At 39.4% G+C, this 6,123-nt stretch overlaps 1 pseudogene; it reads right to left on the bottom strand.

Moving 5' to 3' along the window:
* Window positions 1-596: 596 nt before the first annotated feature.
* Window positions 597-6,123, bottom strand: part of LOC102824473 — a 43,861-nt pseudogene continuing 38,334 nt past the window's right edge.

Raw genomic sequence — 6,123 nt, forward strand, 5'->3', positions numbered from 1 at the left:
ATCTATAGATTGCTTTGAGTAGTGTTGACATTTTCACAGCGTTAAGTCTTCCTATTCATGAGCATGATATATTCTCCTATTTTTATAAGTCTGTTTTGGTTTCTTGCAGTAGTGTTTTTGTTTTTTTCCCCCATTAAACAGTTTATCACAGCACTACATCTATTGTAATCAAAGTGGGACTGTTTACAGACATTATAATATGAACAAGAATAAAACTACTGTAAAAACAAGCATTTACCTGACTCCTCCACCCCATTGCTTACACATTATAATTGCCAAATGTATAAAACCAGTAATGAAGTTGAAAAGCTAACTTTTTAAATCACACAGGTGTTCTTCAAATAAAACAGTTAAGCAACACAAAAAGTAAAGATAGAGCTACTGGTTACCGTTTATGTAATTTGCTTTATTCAGATCTGTTCTGTTCATTTTACCCATGAATCCTTACAGGTTCAGTTCAATCACAAGAAGCAAACTGCTGGACAAGTGTCATTTCTCCCCATAAAGACTGTTTTGTCTTGGAAGGTGTGCCTCTTTCTTCCACTTCTGTAATGATTTTGATACTCACGCTCTCTGTCCAGCTCTCGGTCCTGGTCTCAGTCATGATGCCGGTGTCTCTCTGCTTCTCTCCAAATAATAACCGTCATGACGATCTCTACTATGGGATTTATGAAGCTGACTCTTTTCTTGTCATCTACTATGGCCCCTTTCTCTTGATCATTCACATCTTGATCCAGAACAGTAAGACTTAGACTCAATTCCTGGAACAGCCTCTGGAAAATGGCCCCGTCCTCTACCACCTTGTAGAAATGCTGTACATGAACTGCCTCTTGGAGTTTTACGTTCCCCAGACATTTGTCCTCATTGTGTAGTTTTCCTAACTGCATTTCAAATTGAGTCAGGAACTGTTTGTTGAATGGAGTTACAACAGGATTCTCACCATGTAGTTCTCTTTTAGGCAACAAATCCATTAATTTTTTTTTTTTAGGGTGCTTCAGATCCAAGACCAACGAGGGCAAACCCCTTGACTGGCCATTTGCCCCTGATTTAAAAAAACAAAACAAAAAACCTCTAAAATATCATTTGCTCCCAAAGACTGAACTGCTTCAATTAAGTCTTCATCTGTTGTCCACCATGTGATATTGACAATATGCAATGCAATTCTCTTCCCAGGATAATTTCAACAACATTTGGGGCTGCTCCTTTACCTATATCATCACTAACAGTTGATGGGAGAGTCTCTATGTAATCCCGGTCTTCCGGGGCATCTCCATATTTGCAGATGCAGAAATGACATTGTCATACAAATCTATCTGCTCAGACCCACTATATTCAGCTTCCTGGCTGAACTCTTCACCAATATCCATGTAAATGTTTGTGTGGCCCACACTTCCGCCATCTTCCCTCAGCTTTGGCCACTGCTACCTCCTCCAGGTTCCTGTAATAGAGTTTTGTACTTTTCTATTTTTAGATCTTTTATTTCTCTGGTTAGTTTTATTCCTAAGTATATCACCTTTTAGGTTTCTGTTGTAAATGACATTGCTTTCCTAATTTCATTTTCAGAGCTGTCTATATTAGAATAGAGGAATCCATCTGATTTTTGTATGCTGGTCTTGGACCCTACCACTTTGTTGAATTTTTCAATGAGTTCCAATAGTAGAAAGTGCAGTTTTATCGAAATATGCTTTGCTGCTGAATGCATAGCTTTCTGTACTACGTCTGTACTTTCTGTACTTCTTGTCTCAACTCTCAGACCTTCCTTTATGCCACCTTATCTTTTTTTTAAATTTTTCCTTTGCTTCCTGAAAGTTTAGCCCTTATCCAAAGTCTGTTTACTTGGCATTACTAGCACTCACCTGCCCAGCTGATGTCTCTTAACTGCTCTTCCTTCAGTGTACTTGTGCTCCTCACTGCTCCCTCCCTGCCAGCATTGCTAAGCTGAACCTGAATGAGTCTGGATCTGCTTAAATCACACAGACTCATCTCTACCTGTACACTTCTGTATGCCCAGACTCACTCACACCTAATTCCAGTACACGTTATTTGTCCAAGAGAAAAAAGATTTCATCTCATTTGAAATCCAACAGAACAGGCCTGGATGCTGTTACAAATTGGAGATGAACACAAAATATACCTGTCATCAGAAAGACGGTGCTTCCTGTCTGAGAAAAGAAAGTAAAAACAAAAAGGTCAACTGTTCTATGGCCCTTTTCTCTTATCGTATAATTCTTTCCTTCTTTTCATCCCCCAATAAAAACAAACCAAAAGCATCAGAATTGATTTATATGTATTGCTGTTGTTAGTCTAGGTGAAATTAAAAAAACAAACAAACAAACAAAGTCAACGTTTAACGGCTGTATTTGTACATAACATGTGAATGATTCTGTGCAGGAAAGGTTAACATTTGCATGTGAAGTGCAGAGTGTTCACCAGCTCCATGTGATTTTAACTGTGGTCTCCTCCCCACTAAGATGTTGTTGTTAGGCACCATCCAGTCAGCTCTGATTCATAGTGACCCTATGCACAACAGAACAAAACACTGCCCAGTCTTCCTCTCTTTTTGCTGACCCTCTACTTTGTCAAGTATTATGTCATTCAGGAACTGGTCTCTCCTGATAACATGACCAAAGGACATGAGACAAAGTCTCACCATACTCCCTTCTAAAGGGCATTCTAGTTGTACTTCTATCAAGACAAATTTATTTGTTCTTCTGCCAGTACATGTTACTTTCAATAATCTTCTCCAACACCGTAATTCAAATGCACTGATTCTTCTATGGTCCAACTTTCACATGCATATGAAGCAATTGACAATACCTTGGCTTAGTCAGGTGTACTTTGCTCTTTAACACTTTAACAGTCTTCTGCAGCAGATTTGCCCAATGCAGTTTGTCCTTTGATTCTTGAATCTTGCTTCCATGGGTGTTGATTGTGGATCCAAATCAAATGAAATCCTTCACTTCAATCTTTTGTTTATCATGTTACTTATTGGTCCAGTTGTGAGTGTTTTTGTTTTGTTTACATTGTGCTTTAACCCATATTTAAAGCTATATTCTTTGATCTTCATCAGTAAGTACTTAAAGTCCTCTTTGTTTTCAGCATGAAAGGTTGTATAATATGCATATAACAGATTGTTAGTGAGTCTTCCTCTAATCTTGATGCCACATTTTTCTTCATGTAGCCCAGCTAAGGTACAGATTTTAAATTAGACTTCATAGGAACATAGGGTAGGCCTGCTAGCCTCACTGACACTCCAATCCTCTCCTTGGTCTGATTAAACACAGTTTTTAGTCGGGGAAAGAATTACAGCCTTTGTTTTTTTGTTTTCCCCATTTAAAAAAAACTCCCATAAAGAGAACTCTATGGGAAAGTTCTACTCTACCTATGGTATCATTATGAGTCAGACTCAACTTGACAGAAACATAAGCAACGGATAACAGATTTTACAGTTCTTAAACCCAGTGTATTTGTTCTATAGAAGATAAATCTGCCAGGCACGTGTGAAAAAAAACTACTTGTGAGAAGTAGCAAAGGCAGTCTGGAGACTGTATCTAGGGTATAGTGGAAATATTCTGACATTTGTAACTCAAACTAGAGAGAAACTTGGGGCCCCATTAGAGGGAAATGAGCCTTGTAATTCTGTAAAACAAGGACTTCTCTGATTTTTCTATATGGTTGCCAGAATCAAGTAGGTCGCATAGAATCCAGGTATTAGATCTGTTTATGTTTCTAATAGGAGCACTGATGGTACTGTAGTGTAAACATTTTACTGCTAACCATAAGATCAGCAGTTCAAACCCACTAGCCATTCCAAGGGAGAAAAATGAGGCTTTCTGCTCCAGGAAAGCTTTATAGCCTCACAAGCCCTATATAGGGTTACTCTGAGGTGGAACCGACTTGATAGCACCTAACAATAACAACAACACATTCTAATGTAACTCTGCTGGTGTGGTGGTTGAGTAGTCTGATGCTGATCAAAAGGTCCATGTTTCACACCTTCTAGCCCCTCCATAGGAGCAGAATGTGGCAGTCTGCTTCTGTAAAGATTTACAAACTTGGAAACCCTATTGTGAAGTTCCACTCTGTCCTATAAAGTCTCTGTGAGTCAGAGGCAACTCAATGGCAGTGGGTTTGATTTTTTTACATGCTTGATGGCACACAACATATATTTAAAATTCTTTCAATCAGAACTGTATAAAGATAATAGACAAATGGATTTGTTTGAAAAGACTGAAACCATGTTCTGAGATGCAAACCATGTAGTTCCCTCCCACAGAGATTCATGTGTAGTAAACTATAACATGACCTTTCTGAGTAGCATCACTAAATATCTCCCTGGCATGTGCAGCTGGAAATTACTGCTTAAACACTTCATGCTCAGTGACCCATGGCCTACCAAGGCACAGTGCTGAAAGTATTTAATTTCATGTCCTGATGTAAGCCTGACACCTGCTTTCCAGTTCAGTGACAGAAACACCTGTTGTAGACCCAATCTAAGTTAATCAAAGATAGTGCTCTCTGCCCAGCTTGCAAATTTTATTGGTGAAATTTGAAGGTACTACTCAGTTCATTCCTCCATTCAATAAGCCTTTGCTGAGCAATTTCTCAGTTCTAGACCTTTGTTAGGACCTGGCAATTCAAAAGCAATTGTTGTTGTTGACAAGTGCCATCAAGTCAGTTCAAACCCATAGTAACCCTGTATAGGTTTTCCAAGGAGTGGCTGGGGAGCTTGAACCACCAACCTTGCAATTCAAACTGATTTTACAATCCAGAATATTAACTCACAGCACCACACCAGGACTCCTCAAAAGCAATTAATACACAAATAATTACAGCAAAAGGTGAACAAAGTAGTATGGAGAAACAAAATTTTCTTAAAGTACTTAAGAACAATTTTTTCCCTTTTAAATATAGTAAGTCACATTCTAGATGGGTCTTGAAGAGTGAATTGGAGTTTCTCTAAGAAATAAAATGTTGTTCCCTCTGTACACAGGGTTGATGTTGTTGTTATGTGCTGTTGAGTCAGTTTCTGACCCATAGCGACACTGTATAGGGTTTCCGAGAAGCAGCTGGTGAGCTTGAACCACCAACCTTGCAGTTCAAACGACTTTTCAGTTTGGCACATTAACCCACAGTGCCACACCAGAACTCCACACAGGGTTGATAGGGACAGGCAAGTTAGACATTGGCTACCTAAAATGGGGGGTGGGAGGCTGTAAAGGCACGAAGTGACTGGCTTACAAGTCTTCAAGAGGGAGTTTAGATTCAGAGTGTGCGGGGGAAGGTTTTTAGCCTGTCTAGACAGGTCTGGTGAAAGAAGATGGGGACAAGACTCTCATGATTCAACAGTAATTGTTATCATGACTAATTGCTATTGTCGCAACTGTAAAGCTAGAAATTTTGTAGCAAAAAGGGGTGAGTGGTCAATCTTACAGTACTGGAGTAGAGGACCCTGGGGCCATCAAGGGAGAAGAGCGGGAATGGAGTGTGGAACCCTACCCAGAGAAGTGGCGATGCCAGAGATGGAGGCAGAGATGATGATGTGGAGAGATGGAGCAGCTGAGGACTCTAGACTCATGGAGGGAGATGGGATGTATGTTGGGGGCTGTTGGGCAGGCTTGCAGGGTGTGTCCTTTGGCTGTTTGAATGATTGTATATTCCTGAGTGTTTTGGTGCACGTCCAAAGAAAAACAAAACAAAACAGAGGGAATAGAAACAAATACTGTTGAATGATGAAGCATGCAGAGGATTTTAATCATTGCAATGAAACAAATATGATTGGATGAGTGTAAAACTGATGTGCCCCGTTGTAAACTGTCACTCAATTCACAATAAAAACTTTAAAAGAAATAAAATGCTGTTGCTGCTGTTAAAGGCCATTGAGTCACTTCCAACTCGTAGCAACCCCATGTAGGATTTCTGAAGAGCATATGGTAAGTTTGAATTATCGACCTTTTGACTCAAACGACCTTGCAGTCCAGTGCTTATCCTACAACATCACACCAGGACTCCATAATGTAAAATAAAAATATAAAATACTCTAAGAAGAAAATAATCATTTGTTCAAAAGCATATGTCAGAGAACAAACAAGACGGTGCATCGGGTGGATGTGTAGTAAAGGA

This window comes from Chrysochloris asiatica, unplaced genomic scaffold (genome assembly GCF_000296735.1).
Source record: "Chrysochloris asiatica unplaced genomic scaffold, ChrAsi1.0 scaffold00086, whole genome shotgun sequence".
NCBI classification, from domain to species: Eukaryota; Metazoa; Chordata; class Mammalia; order Afrosoricida; family Chrysochloridae; genus Chrysochloris; species Chrysochloris asiatica.